The 23605-nt window shown below is 46.9% G+C and overlaps 1 protein-coding gene across 3 annotated transcripts in view; it reads right to left on the bottom strand.

The window, feature by feature from the left end:
* ralgps1 (Ral GEF with PH domain and SH3 binding motif 1) overlaps window positions 1–22775 on the bottom strand; it is a 347167-nt gene extending 324392 nt beyond the window's left edge. For 2 of the 3 annotated variants that reach the window (XM_051932301.1, XM_051932300.1), the window contains exon 1: window positions 22431–22775. The gene's annotated coding sequence lies outside the window, so the exon portion shown is untranslated. The remainder of the gene's footprint in view (window positions 1–22430) is intronic. The other variant, XM_051932302.1, reaches the window with a different exon arrangement.
* Window positions 22776–23605: the final 830 nt, after the last annotated feature.

Genomic DNA, 23605 nt, shown 5'->3' with positions numbered 1-23605 from the left:
TGCATTGCATTAAAAGCTGCATAGTTAGATCTGGACCACCCTGTATAATACGCTACTGTGGTTGTCTGTTTGTCTGTCCAGGATTTTAAAATCACCTGTAACTGGCAAACCATTTGACCAATTGACCTGAAATTTGGTCCACATACACTATGTGACGTCTACTATCCACTTTTGGTGTGATGATTGACCTCCAAGGTTATTCCTCTTTTTATTTTATTTTATTATAGAATCAACTCTTGGCAGCGGCCAGCATGGCGGCCATTCGGTGCATGCGTATGGGCGCCGTTCTCCTCGCTACCAACTTCGCCGTCACTTCCCCTACCTCTTCATATCTTAAATCATTCTTGAGGCAGATTGAACCAGTGCCAGCTTAAATGAATAATTAAAGAAAATGTATTAAGTAATCTCAACACAAACACTGACTTAATCAGTTTTAACGTAAAAAGATGCGGACGGAAGAAGAGAAGAAGCGACCGCTAGGGTGGAGAAAAGGAGATCTGCTCAGGAAACAGCAAGCGCATCAACCTCTGAGCAAACGAATGATAAGCGTACAGAGTAAGTTACCGTGCAGTGCACTGTTACTGGTATAAAATATTTCTATGAAAGTCACTATATAGAACACAGGTGTCAAACTCCAGGCCTGGAGGGCCGCAGTGGCTGCAGGTTTTCATTCTCACCCTTTTCCTAATCAGTGACCAGTTTTCGCTGCTAATTAACTCCTTTTCCTTTCATTTTAATAGCCCTGTTTTTAAGGATTCAGTCCTCTCAATTGATTCTTTTCTTCATTAAATGGCAGCCAAACAGAATTGTGACGTGAAACGAGCCAACAGATGACCAGCTAAACTGGGGTTTCAAACTCCAACCAGTTTCTTAATGAGAAGCCAATTCTTGCCGTTAATTAAACCTGTTACTTAAATCCTCGGCTTGCTGCTGCTCTCTTTCTGCTACAGCAGACATTTCCCAAATTGTTGATTTTCTGTTTCTGATTATTGACCTGAGAGATCAAACTTAATGACACCCTCATCTTTCTTTATGTTCAGATAATGTGGTTAGCTGGTCACCTGTTTGCGCATTTTCTGTCTCATTATTGTTTGGCTGCTAAGTAAGGATATAGAAGGAACTAAGGGGTCCGAGTTAAAACTAACGCAAAAGAAGATAATTAGCAGGAAAAACAGGTCACTAATTAAGAAGGTGGTTAGAATGAAAACCTGCAGCCATTGCGGCCCTCCAGGACCAGAGTTTGACACCCCTGATATAGAACATGATTCTATAAATGATGCTGTATAAAATAATAATAATTTCAAAACACACTATATAAAATAGACTGAAAGTCTAAAATAAAAATAAATTATAGAAGAGCATTATCTGAAATTTCTTACTAGAGTGGAGCACACGATATCATTTATCTGGACTTTCAGAGCGCATTTGATAAGGCGTCACATGAGATGGTGGGCATCAAATTAAATGAAGTGGGAGATCAGGATTTGGGTGCAGAATTGGCACAGACACAGGAAGGAGAGGGTGATGAGGGTGTGAGAAGCCTAATCAGAATTGGCTGATGTGAAGAAAGGTGTCCTGTAGGGGGCAGCGTGGGGGCCGCTGCTATTATTAATACATCTGGATAGGAAATGTAAAGAACAAGCTGGTTAAGTTTTACAGATCATACCAAGCTGGGTGGACTGGCAGATAATTGAGAATCCATTGGACAGCAGACGGGCTTGGGCAGATTTGTGCACAATGACATTTAATGTCAGTAAATGTCAAGGCTAGGGATCTGCACTGGCAATCGGAAAATGCCAATAGGGACTCTGCTCTGTTGGGCCCTTGAGCAAGGAAGGCCCTTAACCTGCAATTGCTGAGCGCTTTGAGTAGTGAGAAAAGCGCTATATAAATGAAAAGAATTATTATTAATAAGTCTGACATGTAGGAAGTAAAAATGTGAGGTTTGAATACACAATGGGAGATCTGAAAACCGAAGGTCCACCTCATGAGAAGGATTTAGGAGTCGTAGAGGTCTCATCACTATCAACAACCAGACAGTGCTCAGAAGCCATTCAGGAGGCCTAACAGAATGTCAGGTTATATAGGACCTTGATACACTCTGTTGGCAGAAGTATTGGGACGCCTGCCTTTACACACACATGAACTTTAATGACATCCCATTCTTAATATGGAGTCGGCCCACCCATCGCAGCTCTGACAGCTTCATCTCTTCTGGTGTGTCGGAGTGAGTGTGTTGATGGGAATTGGTGACCAGGAGAGCATTTGTGAGGTCAGGCACTGATGTCAAACGAGAAGGCCCGGCTCGCTCGCAGTCTCTGCTCAAATTCGTCCCAAAGGTGTTCTGGTCGGGTGGAGGTCAGGTCTCTGTGCAGCCACCCCAAACTCGCTCCTCCATTTATAGACCTTGCTTTGTGCACTGGTGTATGTGCAGTCATGTTGCCATCCCCAAACTGTCCCCAACAAAGTTGAGAGCATGAAATTGTCCAACATGGCTTTGTACACCGAAGCATTAAGAGTTCCTTTCACTGGAACTAAGGGGGCCAAGCTCAACCCCTGAAAAACAACCCCACACCATAACCCCAAACACCAAAGTTTACACTTGGTGCAATGCAGTCAGGCATTGCCAGGGATTCGTCACTCCAGAGGACACGTCTGCTCTGCTGTCGAGTCCAGTGGCGTCTGGTGGGTCTGACGCTTTGCATTGCAGTTGGTGATGTCAGACTTGGCTGCAGCTGCTCGGTCATGGAGACCCCATTCCATGAAGCTCCCTATGCACTGTTCTTGAGCTTTTGGTGGTCTGTAGCTATTGACTCTGCAGAAAGTTGGCGACTTCTGCCCACCACGGAAATGCGCTGTCCCTGCTCTGTGATTTGACGTGGCCTAGTACTTGGTGGATGAGCTGCTGTTGTTCCCAATGGCTTCCACTTTGTTATAATAATAACACCACTAACCGTGGAGTATTTAGTAGCGAGGAAGTGTCACGAATGGACTTCCTGCCCAGGTGGCATCCTATGACAGTACCACGCTTGAACTCACTGAACTCCACTGAGAGCGACCAATTCTTTCACAAATGTTTGTAGAAGCCGTCTGCATGCCAAGGTGCTTGATTTTTATACACCTGTGGCCATGGAAGTGACTGGAACACCTGAATTCAATGATTTGGAGGGGGGGGGTCCCAATACTTTTGGCAGTATAGCGTATAGAGTACAAGTCACAGGAGCTTCTGCTGAAGCTTTATACCACACTGGTGAGACCTCATCTGGAGTCCTGGGTGGAGTTCTGGTCCCCAGGCTACGAAAAGGACATAGCAGCACTAGAGAAGGTCCAGAGAAGAGCAACTCAGCTGATTAGATGGTGACAGGGAATGAGTTATGAGGAAAGATTAATAGAGGTGAGCCTTCACAGAGATGAAGAGGAGACCTGATTGAAGTGTTTAAAATGATGAAGGGAATTAGTGCAGCGGATCGAGACGGTGACTTTAAAATGAGATGTAATTCAAAGTACGCCTCATGAGAAGGATTTAGGAGTCGTAGTGGACTCTAAGCTATCGACTGCCAGACAGTGTTCAGAAGGCTAACAGAACGTCAGGTTATATAGCGCCTTGGCGTATGGAGTACAAGTCACAGGAGGTTCTGCTGAAGCTTTATACCACACTGGTGAGACCTCATCTGGAGTCCTGGGTGCAGTTCTGGTCTCCAGGATACAAAAAGGACATAACAGCACTAGAGAAGGTCCAGAGAAGAGCGACTGAGCTGATTGAGGGCTACAGGGAATGAGTTATGAGGAAAGATTTAAAGAGCTGAGTCTTTACTGTTTAAGCAAAAGAAGATTAAGAGGTGACCCGATTGGATTGAGATGGAGACTTTAAAATTAGTCCATCAAGGACACAGTTGGAAATTTGTTAAGGGGAAATGTCATGCAAACATTAGGAAGTTTTTCTTCACACAGACTACCATAGACACATGGAATAAGTGACCGAGTGATGTGGTGGACAGTAGGACTTTAGGGACCATCAAAACTAGGCCTTGAAGGTTGCTATAGAACATAAATGATTAGCAGTAATGCTCAGCAGAAAGTCCCTACACTGTATCTGTGATCACAATCCCAACACACTTTGCTCTTTGATAAGAGCGGGCACTAAAAAGGCACTAAAAAACGTCACTTGGCACTTCACACATCACATTAGAATAAAGCAACCCTCACCTTTAAGTTCTCCAGGCTTTCACAATTTGAGAGAGTCCAGCAGAATTCTTTTGTCAAAGGTGAAGTGGCTTTGGCAATAAGGACCCTCAAGAGTGCCCGTTCAGTGCCCACTCAAACCCATCCATGTTCCGAAAAACAATTTCAATCCTGGTTTTCTAAAGTACCTTCGGACTGGATAATGAAGGGCGCTATATACAAATAAGGTCAGTAAATCCTGATGATCGCATACTCGAAGACATCTAGTGGAGACTAACAAATGTGTCCTCAAGCTGAAAACCGTGACACGCTTCCATTTACAAATGGTCAGCGAGTCGTGAAGCTGAAATGGAGGCCCTGGCAAATGGATGGCCATACTGGACCGGACCACTCCCACCCACAGATGCCCAGTGGCCTGACTGGTCTGCCCTCCATTAAGGCATGATAAACAGTGACTTACTGTACCTTCTGCAGCACTGGCACCAAAAGTCACCATCTAATAAGGAAACCTCTGGCATCGCAGGTCCTGCCCTCATTTCTGACACATTTTACTTTGTGAAGTTGAAAGGTGCTATATAATTATTCATTTATTTATAATTATTCATCCTTTGGCATGCACACACCCACCTATCACAAAGTACTCTCCACCTCTTACATACAGCGATCGGGCTGGCATCCTAGGTGGAGTCAATCAAGTTTCCGACAGCGAAAGGTGCCATATAATACAAGCCGTGCTCTGTTGGGCGAATGGATTTGGTGATTACAAAAGAAAAGCAACAGTGCCAAGTGGCTGACTCGCCACACGCAGCGCATAACTTCTTGCTTTCACCCTCAAAGTGGCATTTCAGCCAAAGACAATGGAGATCCCGGGTTACGTTGCAGAGGAATCAGCACTTTTTGTTTGCCATGTCTGCCGTGCCCCGTAATCCGAGATCCGCACTCGCGTAACTCTACAAAGAGATGGATGCTTCTGGCGTGTGAGGTAATAGCAGCCTTTTACGAGATCAAACGCATCGCAGAGTGTAAAATACAGGCTTGGCGTGTTATCAAGTCTACACGCAAATTACACGGCATGCCAAAAGACGAGCACAGAGGGGCCACCAGTGAGGCACGGAGTCACCTGCATGGTGGAAGTCAACCCTTTGATTGGGTGGGCCATTGCATCCAAAGAGCAGAAGCTGGAAGACCAGGAGGAAGACCGTCTGATCCAAGCCACTGCCCCAGGCGTCACTCTCTCCTAAGAGTGGAACTTCCATTCATGTGGTGGGTGAGCCTGTAGGGGGAGCGCTTGGTGACCTGGCACAGGGGGTTGCAGGCTCAACCCCTCTACTCCTACAAGCAAACCTGAAGGTGGTGATCCACCCTACTCTGGTGTTGTCCCCTGGTCCAAACAAGACTGACATGTCTTAAACTCATGGTGGCAATCAAGTGGAGGTCGATTCTGAGAGACTTTGATTTTTCCAGTCCAGGCATTCCCAGATGTTCCCAAACAGGATGCCAGATTCAGTCCCCGTGGCACATGCTGTGTGTGCCACATGCTCCTCCATAAGGTCATTGTCAATAGTGCCACCAGACTTCTTACCAGACTGCACCTCATTCTGTCAGATGGCAAGCCCAGCGCAGAACAACGCATCTTCACCACTTGTGGCCAGGATTTTATCCTGCAGTTGTGGCCAAATGTTTGGAGAATGACCCAAGTGTTGCTTTTCACAAAGTTTGCTGCTTCAGTGTTTTTAGATCTTTCTGTCAGATGTTTCTGTGGTGTACTGAAGTAGAACTGCAAGCAGTTCAGAAGTTTCAAAGGCTTTTATTGACAATGACATGAAGTTTATGTGCAGAGTCCATATTTGCAGTGTTGGCCCCTCTTTCTTTTTCAAGACCTCTGCAATTCGCCCTGGCAGGCTGTCAATCAACTTCTGGGCCCAATCCTGACTGATGGCCGCCACCCATTCTTGCAGAATCAGAATTTGTGGGTTTTTGTTTGTCCACCCGCCTCTTGACCACAAGTTTTCCATGGGATTAATGGTCAGGGGAGTTTCCTGGCTGTGGACCCCCAATTTCGATGCCACTTAGTTCTCACTTGTGCCGTATGGCCCGGTGCTCCATCATTGTTGGTCACCCAACTGTTCTTGGATGCTTGGGAGAAGTTGCTCTCGGAGGAGGTTTGGGTCCCATTCTTTATTCATGACTGTGTTCTGAGCCCTGCACTGCCTTGGCCGACATGAATGGTCTCAGGATGCTTTACTGTTGGCATGACACTGGACTGATGGTAGTGCCGCCCACCTTTTCTTTTTTCCGGATGCCCTAAACAATCAGGAAAGGGGATTCATCAGAGAAAATGACTTGACCCCAGCAGTCCAATCCCAGAACCTCAGTCTGTCCCTGATGTTTTTCTTGACACCCACCAGGCCATCCTCCAAAAGTCTTCGCCTCACTCGCACCTGCCTGCTGCCATTCCTGGCGGTGCCCGCAACTGAATCCACTTTAGGAGACGCTCCTGGCGCTTGCTGGACTTTCTTGGGCGCCCTGACGTCTTCTTCACCTCTCTATTGTAACTTAGTCAGTATGACAGGGTGACCTCCAGCCTTGTCCTCGTCGACACTCTCACCTGTTAATGAGAGGATCACTGAAGTGACGTCAGCAGGTCCTTCGGTGGCAGGGCTGACATGCAGTGGTTTTTGGGGATGAAGTTCATTTTCATGGCAAAGAGGGACTTTACAATTAATTGTAATTCATCTGATCACTCATCAGAACATTCTAGAGTCGATGCAAATTGTCACCATAAAAACTGAGGCAGCAAACTTTGTGAAAATTCATATTTGTGTCATTCTCTAAACGTTTGGCCACGACTGTACAACTACTACCCACAAATCCATGAGCACCGAGTGTTTCATCGCCATCCAGTATGGAACCCTGATTGACCCAAAAATCTCCCAACTTCGTCAGCCAATGAATGATAGCCTGCACTTCCTAATCTCCTCCACTAGGGAGCTAGCGAGCAGAAGAGAGTGAAAGAGAGCAAGGGAATGAGAAAAAAGATAGAAAGTGGAAAGAGGGAAGAGTGTGAGAAAGTGAGAAACAGAAGGACTGAGAAAGAGGGAGTGAGAAAAACTGAGAAAATAGTGAAAGAGAGAAACAGAGCATGAACAAGAGCGAGGGAGTGAGGAAAAAGAAAGAAAGTGGGGAGAGGCGGGCAGAGAAAGTGGAAAGGAGGGGGAATGTGAGAAAGTGAGAAACAGAAGGAGTGAGCAAGAGTGAGAAAAACAGAGAAAATAGTCCATCCATCCATCCATCCATTTTCCAACCCGCTGAATCCGAACACAGGGTCACGGGGGTCTACAGGAGCCAATCCCAGCCAACACAGGGTACAAGGCAGGAACCAATCCCGGGCAGGGTGCCAACCCACCACAGAGAGAAAATAGTGAAAGAGAGAAACAGGGAGAGCCCCTACTCTCTCTCTCTCTCTCTTTCGCTGGTTTCTCTGTTTTTTGGACTGCCCTGGACAGGGTGCCAGTCCATCGCAGGGCAAACACACACACACACACCGTGCCACCTAACCTGCATGTCAGTGAGCAGCAGGAGGAAACCAGACCGCCCGAAGGAAACCCACACGGCCACGGGGAGAACATGCAAACTCTACATAGGGAGGGCTCAGAATGTGACCCCCTGGTCTCCTTACTGCAAGGCAGTGGCGCTGCCACTGTGTCACCGTGCCACCCGATTATAAAAGTTCCGCAAAACTTTGTTTCATTTAACCATTTTGGAAACATTCAATGAGAAGTCAACCAAAATGGCAGCTTTTATTGGATAACTAAAAAGATTACAATATGGGAGCCTTCGAGGATGACTCGGGCCCCTTCGTCAGGCAGTTTAGTAATTTATCACCAAAAAAAGGGGAACCCCTCGAGTCATCCATCCATCCATCCATTTTCCAACCCGCTGAATCCGAACACAGGGTCACGGGGGTCTGCTGGAGCCAATCCCAGCCAACACAGGGCACAAGGCAGGGAACCAATCCTGGGCAGGGCGCCAACCCACCGCAGGACACACACAAACACACCCACACACCAAGCACACACTAGGGCCAATTTAGAATCGCCAATCCACCTAACCTGCATGTCTTTGGACTGTGGGAGGAAACCGGAGCGCCCGGAGGAAACCCACGCAGACACGGGGAGAACATGCAAACTCCACGCAGGGAGGACCCAGGAATCGAACCCAGGTCTCCAGGTGTCCCAACTGCGAGGCAGCAGCGCTACCCACTGCGCCACCGTGCCGCCCCCTCGAGTCAAGACACATAATTTGTGACGTAAAATGGAAAAGAAATCATCTAAAATCAACAAAAAGGCAACAGAGAGAGGCTGAGGCTTACAGGCGAGGTGCGCCAAGATGGAGGCGGTGAGGAGGCCCAAGATGTGCAATGAGGGGAATCATTGAAGGTAAAACTGGGAATTTCCCCAAACAGGGCAGACAAGGCTGGCCATACAGACAGGAAGCTCAAAGCCGAGCAGCCATGTGATTTGCTCTGTGAGTTTTGTCCTACCAGTCACCTGAGAGCCAGGAGTTTGAGAAAGGGGAGCTATAAAACAGGGCCGGAGGTCACTTTATTCTTAAGTTTTGTTTCTTGTGTGCCGTCCTGTTGTCCTTTTGTACTTTTGTTATGCCGAGGAAGGAAATTCTTGATTTTTGATTAGTGAAGTTGATTTCCAAAGTCAAACCCTTTCTCTTTCACTTTGTTTCTTTCTTTTACTTTCGCTTTTTTTCCTCTCACTGACACGCAGGGGGCAGCGAAACATGGAGGAATATTTCAGACAAAATGAAATACTGTATACAGTGCATCCGGAAAGTATTCACAGCACATCACTGTTTCCATATTTTGCTATGTTACAGCCTTATTCCAAAATGGATTCAATTCATTTTTTTCCTCTGAATTCTACACACAACACCCCATAATGACAACGTGAAAAAAGTTTGAGAGTTTTGCAAATTTATTAAAAATGAAAAACCTGAGAAAGCACATGTACATAAGTATTCACAGCCTTTGCCATGAAGCTCCAAATTGAGCTCAGGTCCATCCTGTTTCTCCTGATCATCCCTGAGATGTTTCTGCAGCTTCATTGGAGTCCACCTGTGGTAAATTCAGTTGACTGGACATGATTTGGAAAGGCACACACCTGTCTATAGAAGGTCCCACAGTTGACAGTTCATGTCAGAGCACAAACCAAGCATGAAGTCAAAGGAATTGTCTGTAGACCTCCGAGACAGGATTGTCTCGAGGCACAAATCTGGGGAAGGTTACACAAAAATTTCTGCTGCTTTGAAGGTCCCAATGAGCACAGTGGCCTCCATCATCCGTAAGTGGAAGAAGTTGGAAACCACCAGGACTCTCCCTAGAGCTGGCCGGCCATCTAACCTGAGCGACCGGGGGAGAAGGGCCTTAGTCAGGGAGGTGACCAGGAACCCGATGGTCACTCTGTCAGAGCTCCAGAGGTCATCTGTGGAGAGAGGAGAACCTTCCAGAAGGACAACCATCTCTGCAGCAATCCACCAATCAGGCCTGTATGGTAGAGTGGCCAGACGGAAGCCACTCCTTAGTAAAAGGCACATGGCAGCCCACCTGGAGTTTGCCAAAAGGCACCTGAAGGACTCTCAGACCATAAGAAAGAAAATTCTCTGGTCTGATGAGACAAAGATTGAACTCTTTGGTGTGAATGCCAGGCGTCATGTTTGGAGGAAACCAGGCACCGCTCATCACCAGGCCAATACCATCCCTACAGTGAAGCATGGTGGTGGCAGCATCATGCTGTGGGGAACTGGGAGACTAGTCAGGATAAAGGGAAAGATGACTGCAGCAATGTACAGAGACATCCTGGATGAAAACCTGCTCCAGAGCGCTCTTGACCTCAGACTGGGGCGATGGTTCATCTTTCAGCAGGACAACGACCCTAAGCACACAGCCAAGATATCAAAGGAGTGGCTTCAGGACAACTCTGTGAATGTCCTTAGGTGGCCCAGCCAGAGCCCAGACTTGAATCTGATTGAACATCTCTGGAGAGATCTTAAAATGGCTGTGCACCGACGCTTCCCATCCAACCTGATGGAGCTTGAGAGGTGCTGCAAAGAGGAATGGGCCAAACTGGCCAAGGAGAGGTGTGCCAAGCTTGTGGCATCATATTCAAAAAGACTTGAGGCTGGAATTGCTGCCAAAGGGGCATCGACAAAGTATTGGGCAAAGGCTGTGAATACTTATGGACATGGGATTTCTCAGTTTTTTGATTTTTAATAAATTTGCAAAAATTTCAAGTAAACTTTTTTCACGTTGTTATTATGGGGTGTTGTGTGTAGAATTCTGAGGAAAAAAATGAATTGAATCCATTTTGGAATAAGGCTGTAACATAACAAAATGTGCAAAAAGTGATGAAGCGCTGGGAATACTTTCTGGATGCACTGTATACTGGCGTTTAAGTTCTCCCGCGGAAAAGCCATATAATTTATAATGTCAGTCATTTAAGTCGAATGCAGAAAGTTCACGCTACTGCTCCAAGAGATTACGATATGCTAACACCCACCTGAGAGAATGACCACCGAGCGCACGGCCTTTCTTTTTATTTCTATGTATTGTGCCTATGTGACCACACTGTAATATTCCGAAGCGACGTTTGCACCGTTTTGTGTTTTTTGTATCTCACACCCTCATACATCTTTATCGTAAGAGCATCCCTTATCTACGATGGAGTGTTCAATCAGAAGAAAATATGAAGCTGGTTTAAAATTAAACGTCGTTGGAAGTGGCAAAAGAAATTGGTAAGTGCGCTACTGCAAAAAAACTCGCTGCGTCTGAGAAACTGATGCGAGATCGGAGGAGGCAAGATGATGAAAAATGAAGTGTCGTACTTTTGAACGGGCGTAAAAGTCGGGGTCTGATTTTATGATTGATTTTTCGGTTTTCAAGACTGTACTTATATGCGAGTACATTACGGTATATATTTAAATAAATCAATCTATCATTAAGTGTCTCAATGCCAGCATAAACAATTCAATGTGTTGCTTATTTGAGGATTTCTTCATCGGTTGATGTCAGTGACCCAACCAGCAACCTGAAATGACACCTGTCACTTTTCACTCATCAAAGCCGAGAGGGCGGGTTCTAGTAAGTGCCACGTTTTGATTGGTGAACCGTCTTCAGTGTGGTCGCAGGATCCGGTCCTGGAGGGCTTACTGGGGCTGCAGGTTTACATTCGGACCCTTTCTTAATCGGCAAGCACTTTTTGTTTCTAATTGATTTCTTTTCCCTTCATTTTAATGGCCTCGTTTTTTTAAGATGCAGTCATCTTTTCCATAAAGAGCCCCCAAAAAGAAATGAGGTGTGAAGTCAGTGAGCCATCAGATGACCACCCGAGTCGGGGCCTCAGACTCCAACCAGTTCCTTCATTAGAAGCCGATTTGCGTTGTTCATTCAACCCGTCCTTTAATTCCACGACTCGTTGCTGCTCTTGATGTTTCCATGACGGCTGATTTTTCTTCTTTCTAAGACCACCATGGAAATGCTCTGTGGACCTGAGCAGATCAACACCACTCAGACCTTCACCTCTCGTTATTTTCAGATATTACATGATGGACACCAGCTGCTGGTCATGCATTGGCTCGTTTTGTATCTCATTATTGTTTGGCTGCTAATTAAAATATGAACAAATTATGGGTCCGAATCTTCAATATCAACTCAAGTAAAATGAGACTTCATTAGCAGCAAAAACAGATAAAGAAGAGGGTTACGCAGCACTCCAGGACCACAATTGGAGACCCCTGACGTGTCCCATGGCTCAGAGTTGTCACTGTGCACGTGGCACACGACGGCAAGAAAACACTCCCCAGAATTGTTGAGTGACTTTGGTGCATGAAACTCCACGTTCACCATCAGGAGTCAGCGTCTGAAGTGTCTGCTGCCATTGTGGTCCTTGATGGCCAAACTCTACCGACGACGCACCAATCAAAAACGCTGTCCTTGCTAGAGCCCGCCCCCTTCATCTCCAGCTTTGACGAATGAAAGTGACAGCTGCCATTTCAGGGCTTGTGACCAAACTAAATCCATAAAGAAATTGGTAAAGAAAATCTATATTTTCAGGACACTTCTAATTATTTATACTCACATTTCATGTTATTGTTAGTCGCTTATTGTCACATTTCGCAATACTGTTATTTGCAAATTTGTTTCATTTTGTTCAAAATGTTTCTCCATACTGTGGAGGGTTGGCACCCTGCCCGGGATTGGTTCCTGCCTTGTGCCCTGTGTTGGCTGGGATTGGCTCCAGCAGACCCCCGTGACCCTGTGTTCAGATTCAGCGGGTTAGAAAATGGATGGATGGATGTTTCTCCATATTTACTGTCACAGAAAAAATTACGTGAAGAAATGAGCAACAAACGTATATTTCAAGAAACATTTAGTTATTGATGCTCACATATCCTGTTATTGTTTGCCACATTTCACAATACACTGATTTATTTATTTATTTAATTGTTGCCCAAAATTTTCCTCAATGCTGTACATGTCAGTCTGACTCATCACAGTGGAGAGGGCGGGCCCTAGTGAGTGTTACGTTTTGATTGGCTAATTGCTGATCATGTGGAGGTCGGTTTTCTTTTCAAGGTGTCTCTGATGTTGCGAGTGGTGTCAATGACCGTATATAGTGCCTTTTATACCAAACTAGGCTCACCCGCCTTTTAAGGCGACTGACTTTTATCCTCAATTTGTGTGCTCTCCATGTGTACGTGTAGGGAATGAGAACATCAAAGTGCCCATTCAAAACATCTCCCGAAAACCTAAGTTTTTTATCCCCTCGACTGCTTGTCCAAAGTCGTACAAATGTCAGCCCGAATCTGTACCGCTAAAGACGGAGTTTCATGCACTAAATAAGCTATAGATGAGAATAAGCAAGCACCATCTCCCCTGATATTTACTATGCAATGAGGCATTTGTACTCCATCAACATTAATTATTTCCAGAGACATAATTTTGTCTATTTTTTCCAGCGCATCGCGAACAAAAGCAAGGGAACGATGGGAGCACCAGAACTCCGCTCACATCGCGTCGCTTCGTACCGCAAGCCGCAAGTAGTAAGTCTGTGATAAGCGGAATACCGCTACGCTTTGCACTCACGGGACGGAAGGACAATCCCGACCGCTTTTATATAGTAGATATATCGCACAGTCTGGAGTAGAAAATCATCTTTTACCTGGAAAAACGAAACTACAAATCCCATCGTGCATTGCAAAATGGACGGACTCCGCGCCAGCGTAGCACTCACGGGACGGAAGGACAATCCCGACCGCTTTTATATAGTAGGATACCATCTGAAGACAGATTACAAGTTCAGTGTTAATGTCACGCAAACATTTGGAAGTTTTTCTTCACACAGACTACCATAGACAAATGAAATAAGTGACCAAGTAGTGTGGTGGACAGTAGGAACCCCTCGATTCAACTTGTGACGTAAAATGTAAAAGAATCATTTAACAGATCGACTGTTTTCCTATTGAGTCACCATGGCAGGCTAGGAGGGTCCATCAAGGTGACTGCCTGAATCGCTGGTGAGCACTGACTGGGTCACCATATATAGCGCCTTTCATTGTGAACACAAACCTAAAGCACTTTGTGTGCAGAGTGCAGTTCTTTACTTTTCATATCCACAGACTGTGAAGTAAAGTGACTCACTCAGGGTGACACAAAACGTGAAGGGGGGTGAGCCTGCAGCCTTATGCCTTTATATAGCGCCTTTTATACGAAATACCACCCTAAGGCAGGCTGCAGGCCCAGCACAACTGTTTCCATATTCCTTCACCACGGCAGGTCCTGTCAAGGTCACTGCCCGAATAATCGATTAGCGTTAAAACAGGCCACTATGTGACTGAATATAGCGCCTTTCATAGTGAACACCAGCCTGAAGCACTCCTTAGGCAGAGTGCTGTTTTTTCTCTGTATCTATTAGGTAAATCACTCAGAGCCACACCAAACGTGGACAGCTTTGTGACTTTATATAGTGCCTTTTACACTTCGTAGGTAGAGGGACACCATTTCTGAATTCACAAACAGGCTAAACATTTCCATCAATAATAATAATTCATTAATAATAATTCATTACATTTATATAGCGCTTTTCTCAGTACTCAAAGCGCTATCCACACAGGGAGGAACCGGGAAGCGAACCCACAATCTTCCACAGTCTCCTTAATGCAAAGCAGCAGCACTACCATCGCGCCACCTTTGAGGATAGAGCACCGTGAGTGGATATAGCGCCTTTCATTGCGAACACAATGCCAAAACACTTAACAGTTCTTTCAGTGTCTCTAGGGGGTGAACCCTGGCAGATACAGCAGGTCGCCCAGGACCACCTAAAAAGTGCAGGGATGTGTCTGCTGCCTTGTGACTTTATATATAGTGCCTTTTATTCCAAATACCACCCAGGTAAGGCTGTAGGTACTGTACATGGCAACTGCTTCCATATTCCACCACCCTGGCAGTACAGGAGGGTCCATCCAGGCTGCTGCCTTAATCACTGATGAGCATTAAACTGGCCAGCTTGTGACTGAATATAGCGCCTTTCATAGTGACTACCAACGTGACCAGCTTCACAGTCACAGTACAGTAAAGGTCTTACCGAATTTCTCTACTGCAAGTCCTTGCAGGCAAACGGACTCACTTAGGGGGGCTACACAAAAATTTATTTTTGTATCGCCCAAAATCACACAAGAAGTGCCACAATGGGCTTTAACAGGCCCTGGCCTCTTGACAGCCCCCCAGCCTCGACTCTCTAAGAAGACAGGGAAAAACTCCCAAAGAAACATTTTAGGGAAAAATTGGGGAAACCTTGGGAAAGGTATATAGCGCTTTTAAATCTGCAGTAAGAAACGAGACTGTAACGATTTGTTTTCGTGTAGCACTTTATAGGCGTGGGACTGTAACTTCCAGATCTCTGGACGGTGACCTCTGGCAGGCAAACCGACTCACTTAGGGGGCCTCACAAAAAGTGAAACGGATGAGCCTGCAGCCTTATCACTTTATATAGCGCCTTTCATACCAAACACCACCCCACAGCAGGTTACAGGTAAAGGTTCAGCTGCTCCCATACTTACATTTACTTATTGTGGCTGACACCTTTATCCAAGGTGACTTACAACATTTACAATACAATGGGTTCCATTTCTTTTCCTCATCCAATTGGTGCACAGGCAGATCACATGACCTGCTCGGGGTTCACACAGTGGTGTCAGTGGTGGGATTTGAACCCCACACCCTCAGGGTTTGAAGTCCAAAGCCTTAACCACCACACCACACTGACAAATCCTGTCAAGGTTGATGCCCGAATTATCGATGAGCACTGAACAGGCCATCTTTTGGTTGTTATATAGCGCCTTGCAGAGTAAACACGATCCCAAAGCACTTTACAGGTACAGGAGAGTTGTATGCTGCATTTGCACGAGGGGAGTCCTGAAGACTACGTGAGCTGCTCAGGGTCACCTAGGATGTCAGGCCGAGAAGTTTCCAGAACGTTCTCCCTCGATTATTCATTGTGGGCTTTCATGTATCCTGGTGAGTTTATAGAGCACCTTTCACAATGAATGTCATCCGGAGCCCCTCGCAGGCCCAGTGCTGTGATTTAATGTAGCAGTAAGTCTGCGGTGGGGAATGAGCCAGGAACAGTTTATTTTCGCATAGCGCCTTTTATACTGGATACCATATTAAAGACACGTCGCGAGGACCACCATTGCTATATTGACAATCAGGACTGACACATGTATAGTGGAGACACAAGAAACCACCTTGTGACTGTATATAGCGCCTTTTATACTAGATACCATTCTCAAGACACGTCGCGAGGACCACCATTGCTATACTGACAATCAGGTATGACACATGTATAGTGGGGATACAAGAAACCACCTTGTGACTGTATATAGCGCCTTTCATAGTGAACGACAACCTCAAAGCACTTTACAGGCGTGGGACTGTAACTTCCAGATCTCTAGAAGGTGAACCCCGACAGGTAAACCAACTCACACAAAAAGTGAAACAGATCAGCCTGCAGCCTTATGACTTCATATAGTGCCTTTCATATCAAATACCACCCCGAGGCAGGCTGCAGGTTCAGTACAACTCTGTTTCCAAATTCCTTCTCCCTGGCAGGCTTCATCACAGCTGCTCCCTGGACCACTGATGAACTTTAAACAAGCCACCGTGTGACTTGATATAGCGCCTTGCACAGTAAACACTATCCCAAAGCCCTTTACAGGTCCAGAGTAGTCTTTTCTACATCTGTTCATTAAAGGAGCTGCTCGGGGTCCCACAGGACTTCTTGTGATGTATATAGCGCCTTCCATGGTGAGCCCCGGACACGCACAGTGCTGTTCTGTCCACATTTCAGTATAAGGCAGGCATCTGCAGTATTTAGGGGTGGGGATGAACTTGTAACCCTTTGGTTTTATATAGCGCCTTTTATATTGCATACCCTCCCCAGAGAGCCACTGTTTCCGTATCCTCCAAAGGGTTAAAAATTTCCATCACCAATACACAGTAAAACATCTGATGATTTTTATAGCGCCTTTCACGGTGAATACCATCCCAAAGTACTACACTGGCATGGTGATTACAAATGTTTGATGCTGTCTAACCCCTTTCACACCTAACCAGTGGAGTCCAGCAGGCTCCTGAATCTTTACTGGGGAACTAAATCTGCCATCTGGTGACTTCATATACAGTTGTGCTTGAAAGTTTGTGAACCCTTTAGAATTTTGTATATTTCTGCATCAATATGACCTAAAAACATCATCAGATTTTCACTCAAGTCCTAAATGTAGATAAAGAGACAAACCAGTTAAACAAATGAGACAAAAATATTAGACTTGGTCATTTATTTATTAAGGAAAATGATTGAATATGACATATCTGTGAGTGGCAAAAGTATGTGACCCTTTGCTTTCAGTATCAGGTGAGACCCCCCATTGCAGCAATAACTGCAGCTAAACGTTGATCAGTCCTGAGTTTTCGCCATTCCTCCGTACAGAACAGCTTCAACTCTGAGATGCTGGTGGACTTCCTCACATTAGCTGCTCTCTTCAGGTCCTTCCACAACATTTCGATTGGATTAAGGTCAGGACTTTGACTTGGCCATTCCAAAACATTCACTTTATTCTTCTTCAACCATTCTTTGGTAGAACGACTTGTGTGCTTCGGGTCGTTGTCTTGCTGCGTGACCCACCTTCTCTTGAGATTCAGTTCATGGACGGATGTCCTGACATCTTCCTTTAGAATTCTCTGATATCATTCAGAATTCATTGTTCCATCAATGAAGGCAAGCCGTCCTGGCCCAGATGCAGCAAACCAGGCCCAGACCATGATACCACCACCACCACGTTTCACAGATGGGATGATAAGGTTCTTATGCTGGAATGCAGTGTTTTCCTTTCTCCAAACGTAACGCTATTTATTGAAACCAAAAAGTTCTATTTTGGTCTCATCCGTCCACAAAACATTCTTCTAATAGCCTTCTGGTTTGTCCACGTGATCTTCAGCAAACTGCAGACGAGCAGCAATGTGTTTTTTGGAGAGCGGTGGCTTTCTCCTTGCAGCCCTGCCATGCACACCACTGTTGTTCAGTGTTCTCCTGATGGTGGACTCATGAACATGAACATTAGGCCTTCGGTTGCTTAGAAGTTCCCCTGGGGTCCTTTGTGACCTCACCGACTATTACACGCCTTGCTCTTGGAGTGATCTTTGTTGGTCGACCACTCCTGGGGAGGGTAACAATGGTCTTGAATTTCCTCCATTTGTACACAATCTGTCTGACTGTGGACTGGTGGAGTCCAAACTCTTCAGAGATGGTTTTGTAACCTTTTCCAGCCTGATGAGCATCAACAACTCTTCTTCTGAGGTCCTCAGAAATCTCCTTTGTTCGTGCCATGATACACGTCCACAAACGTGTGTTGTGAAGAGCAGACTTTGATAGATCAAAACTCAGGGTGCCCAGTCACACCTGATTGTCATCCCATGGATTGAAAACACCGGACTTGAATGTCACCTTCAAACAAACTGCTAATCCTGGAGCTTCACATACTTTTGCCACTCACAAATATGGAATATTCGATCATTTTCCTTAATAAATAAATGACCAAGTATAATATTTTTGTCTCATTTGTTTAACTGGTTTCTCTCTTTATCTACTTTTAGGACTTGAGTGAAAACCTGATGATGTTTTAGGTCATATTGATGCAGAAATCTAGAAAATTCTAAAGCAGGGGTGTCGAACTCCGGGCCTGGAGGGCCGCAATCAGTGGCTGCAGGTTTTCATTCTAACCATCTTCTTAATTAGTAACCAGTTTTTGATGCTAATTAACTTCTTTAGCCTTAGTTTTAATTAGCTTGACTCCGCCCCCTTAGTTGGTTTTTTCCTTAATTAGCAGCCGGACAGTAATCTAGATTACTAACCGGATGGGCGCAGGGCTCACCGGATGTACGGAAACCCCAAAGGTCCATGCTGTGACAACGCGCTTGCGAAAGGAGTCGCGGCTCAAACCAAAGAAAACACAGAAACGAGACTACGACCTGTGAACTACACCTCAGGTAAAGCGTGCACGCCAGGTTGTACGGCCGCCCGGACGCGACCGCCCACACCACCGCATAGGTCCGTGCTGTGACAACGCTCAAACCAAAGGTCCATGCTGTGACAACGCACGCACCTACTACGCGCTTGAGAAAGGAGTCACGGATCAAAAAACGAAAGGATTCACGTCTCAAACCGCGGGGCGCAGGGCTCACCAACTAACAACAGAAACGACAATATTCAGCGCATATTTCAATCGCATTCCAGTATTACAGTATGGAAACCCCACACGTCCACACTACACAGCATATGTACGCTGGCACCTACAGCGCAAGCGCCTATACAGTAATAATAAGCCACAGAAAACACCGAGACAAGAGCAGATGGATAAACTCAATAAACGAACGCTCCACATTAAGCGTAAGTGCCATTATAATTCATAACAGTAAACGACTTATAACTAACGGAGTCACGGCTCCAAAAAGAAACAGCTGAACTAACGGAAATACGCACACGATCCCGCATGGATAGACACAATGAACACAGGCGCCTACAACTCGCTTCTACACTAAAATATATTTCATACATATATGTGCGACAACCGGCGGCACGGTGGCGCAGTGGGTAGCGCTGCTGCCTCACAGTTGGGAGATCTGGGGACCTGGGTTCGCTTCCCGGGTCCTCCCTGCGTGGAGTTTGCATGTTCTCCCCGTGTCTGCGTGGGTTTCCTCCCACAGTCCAAAGACATGCAGGTTAGGTGGATTGGCGATTCTAAATTGGCCCTAGTGTGTGCTTGGTGTGTGGGTGTGTTTGTGTGTGTCCTGCGGTGGGTTGGCACCCTGCCCGGGATTGGTTCCTGCCTTGTGCCCTGTGTTGGCTGGGATTGGCTCCAGTAGACCACCGTGACCCTGTGTTTGGATTCAGCGGGTTGGAAAATGGATGGCTGACAAATACAAAGTGAAACATCACGGTGGAAAGAAGGAGCCATCTTGTGATTTTTATAGCGCCTTTCACGGTGAACAGAAGCACAACACTGGCACAGCACAACTTTTTCATATTTCAATAAGGAGATGTCCTGATTTGTTTTGATGCTGTATAGCGCCTTTCACATGGAGCGCGCTACCAGCAGGGTAAGGCAGGCTAAATAACCTCCGACAAGGCTTCTGCCTGAATCACTAGTGTGGACTGAATCTGCCATCTTGTGACTTCATATAGCGCCTTACATCAAGAACATCAAAGCACTTAAAAGCACAGTACGGTTATTTCTTCAGCAAGTCAAGCATCAAAAGAAGTCGGTGCTCGGGATGATGAGCCTGCAGCTTTTCTGAGTTTATATAGTGCCTTTCGGGCTGGAGAGTACAAGGGGTCCACATACTCAGTGAAGCACAGCGAGCCACCATGGGAAGCTGAAGCTTCAACCATGTGACTCTCTCTGACCCCCAGTAAAAAGGGTGGCAAAGCCCCAACCAACCGAGATTAGCCAGTAAGCCACAGCTGTCACTTTGTCACTTCCTGTCCCGGACATCCAAACTGCAATGTCCCGAGGAGGCCATTCTCAACCACACTACCAGAGTGACAATTTAAGAATGAAAATGGCTTCTTGCCCTGCCCCTTAGCCAGCTTCTAGTAGTGCCCCCTCAATGTTCTGTTAGGAACCTGAGCTCCCATGCTACCCACTAAAACATTTTACTCATTTGTTGATTTCATATTCTTCACATGCCACCTTGACTTCAAGGTCACAGCCTTGGCAGCTCTGGACGGAATGGCAGTCTAATTCAGGGCACACTCACTCGTACAGAGCTGCAGGTGTTTGGGATGTGCAAGTGAAATGGAGCAGGGGAGAACATTTAAAATCCAAGCAGGTGCGCCTAAGCCGTGACAGGGCAGCAGCACCAGACCAACCACTGAGCCACAGTGCCAACTGAGGATAACTCCGAGCCTCGAATTAACCCAATATGCGCATCCTTGTGGTGCCTAGCTCCAAACAGACAGCAAACATACTAGGAGTTGAACCCAGATCCACAGAGACAGCAACACCAGTAGTGATTGTGCCAACCTAGACTACCTCAGAACCACTAATTAACCCAATATGCCCATCCTCAGGGTGCCCACCTTTGACAACATATGAGCTTCACACAAAGAGAGTGAACAGTGAACCCCGATCCATTCAGGTGGGAGACATAAGCACAATTAGCTAATGTGCCACAGTGCCAACCGAGGATAACTCAGAGCCACTAATTAACCCAGTATGCCCATCTGTGGAATACCCAGCTCCAAATAGACAGCAAACATACTAGGTGTTGAACCCAGATCCACAGAGAAAGCAACAACAGAAACGATTGTGCCAACCTAGAATACCTCAGAACCACTAATTAACCCAGTATGCCCATCCTCGGGGTGCCCACCTTTGACAACATATGAGCTTCACACAAAGAGAGTGAACAGTGAACCCCGATCCATTCAGGTGGGAGACATAAGCACAATTAGCCACTGTGCCACAGTACCAACATAGAATAATTTAGAGCTACTCATTAGCCCGATGTGCCAATCTCAAAAATCAGGTCCCCCCCCCCCCCCCAGCCTCTACCCCAAGCTTTGACTGCCATCCACTTTCTCAATGAAGGCCATCACCTGTCCTGAACCGAAGCCCCCCCCCCCCCCCCTTTCAAGAGGGCGTCTTTATTTTGTGTGAAACCAGAACTTTGATCGCCCACTGACCTGATAAGAGAAGGAAGGTGCGAGCGTGTTGAGCGCATGCGCGAGCGTGTCACGGCTTCCAGTCCAGGCCTGGGTTCCAGCTCTGGGATTGGTTCTGATTCCCTAAGACCTTCCAATTCAGAGAGAGTAGTGGGTGGCAATCAAAGTGGAAAGGTCAGGACGCGTCTTTCCACCGATGACCTTCATATTTGTCGCTCGACATTTTAACTAAGCGGTGCCGTAGAACGGAGCTCAGATAACAGGTGGAAGTGAGGATTCGGGTTCAAAGAAAAAGCGGAGCTGCTTGAAGAGCGGGGTTGAGGGCCAGATAGAGAAAAGGCACAGACGACCTCCAGGTCCAAGTCACCGAACTGGCATCTGTAATACCGACCACTACTACAGAAGCGATGTGGTGGACAGGCGCCTGACCTGCGGTGCGACTTGGTGACCCGTTGCGGCGCGGGGTGGGTGCACTGCTGGCAGCGCAGGTGCGGGTGGGCAGGCAGGTAGGCAGGCAGGCAGACAGATCCGTTACATGTATTGACGGGTGGTCCACAGGGGCGTCTCACGCTCGTACACCGTGACACACAGGGTTCAGCGGCTGCGCGCACATGGGTGTAACGGGAGCTTGACGGAGAGAAAACGACAGCCGAGGCGCTTGAGAGGAGCGGGTACGAGAAAAAGGGCAATAAGGGCGCAATCACATCAACTGGCAGTCAGACAAAGAGCCGAGTTCCGCTTATACACGCCACCATACAAACAGAAACGGGTGCTAAGTGCCACTTGCGTAGGTACCCACAGGGCGCACGGGCAGTTTGCTGTAAACAGCATAAACCCCGGTGACATGGAGTGTCGCTTTATTCCCGGCGCGTTTTGTTATTAATCTTATTATTGTCTTGGAGTCTCCCGCACCCGGTCACCTCTGTCCATCAGTTTCAGCGACAGCACGCTCACACTTACCTCCAGACAGGAGGCTGGTCAGTCTCTTGGGGGGGTGGTGTCGTACCCGTCTTGCACCTCGACAGCCGCGCTTTTCTTTCTGTTTTTTTCAGGAACGATGAATTACAGAAATCCAAAGCGAAGGAAGGGGATGAGCCCCGAAATCGGTGCGCTGTATCCGGTGCAGATTCTCCGCGAACGGTTTAATCGTAGAGGAGAAACAACGTCAGAGCTGCAAGTCTCCGAAGTCAAAACCGAAAATAACCCGCACAACAAAATAATAATAATGGAAAAGGCAAAAAAAAATCCCCCGGCCGCTGCGAACAGCTGGGGCCCGACGTCAGGAAGTGTCAGGTAAGCCTAGTTCCGTGACAGGCGCGGCTTCCCGCCAATCAGCGCCTCGGTCTTCGGAAATAGGTGGAGCCACTGGTGCACGGCAGCCAATCGACAAGGAGTTTGGGCGTGTTCATGCTAATTTGAGCTAAAAGAAGTGCGCAGGTGCCGCTTCCTTTAACCCCTTAGTGGTGCGCACACACACACACACAAACCAGCAACATCTTCCAGACTGAAGCTGAAATCGTGGGATTGTGCGAGTTACTGCAGGATAATCCCGACTGGAGCGCTAAAACGCACAGCAAAGACGAAGGCAATTCCGCAGCCGATCCCTGAAGCAAAAATGAAGGATATGAAAGACAGGCCACGAGGCGAGCCGGCGGAGGTGCTTAGCTCGTCATAAACAAGACGAGTGGCTCCCAAACTCTGAGCGCCTGCACCCGAACTGGGCGGTCTGGAGGCCGGCGTGGCGTCGGAAAGTGGCCGCAGGTGTCCGGGCTCAGGTGTTCCTTTGCCGTTCACATGCAGTTGTCAAACCGACCTGTTCAAATGACAGCAGCTGCCGAGCTGTTCCACGTTTTATTACTACAACATAATATCCGATAGGGGCCCACTCTGGGGGTCGCACAGTGCCACCTGTGCCCGCTGATTTCATTCAAGGTCGAACGAGTGTGGCGAGCACTAATGGGCACCTCTTCCCCACAATGAAGGCCAATATATTAAGAAAAGTGATTTATGGTGCCAGTTAACCCCATCTGCATGAGCTTGGCAAGGAAAGACCACCATGTACTAGGAGAGTGCCATTCAAATCGAAACAGTAGTGCCAGGACTGGGAACTGAACTCGAGACCCTGGGGCTGTGAG

The sequence above is a fragment of the Erpetoichthys calabaricus genome, chromosome 9 (genome assembly GCF_900747795.2).
Source record: "Erpetoichthys calabaricus chromosome 9, fErpCal1.3, whole genome shotgun sequence".
In the NCBI taxonomy this organism is placed as follows: domain Eukaryota; kingdom Metazoa; phylum Chordata; class Cladistia; order Polypteriformes; family Polypteridae; genus Erpetoichthys; species Erpetoichthys calabaricus.
The sequence above is the reverse complement of the archived record's forward strand: the minus strand, read 5'-3'. Positions and strand labels throughout refer to the sequence as shown.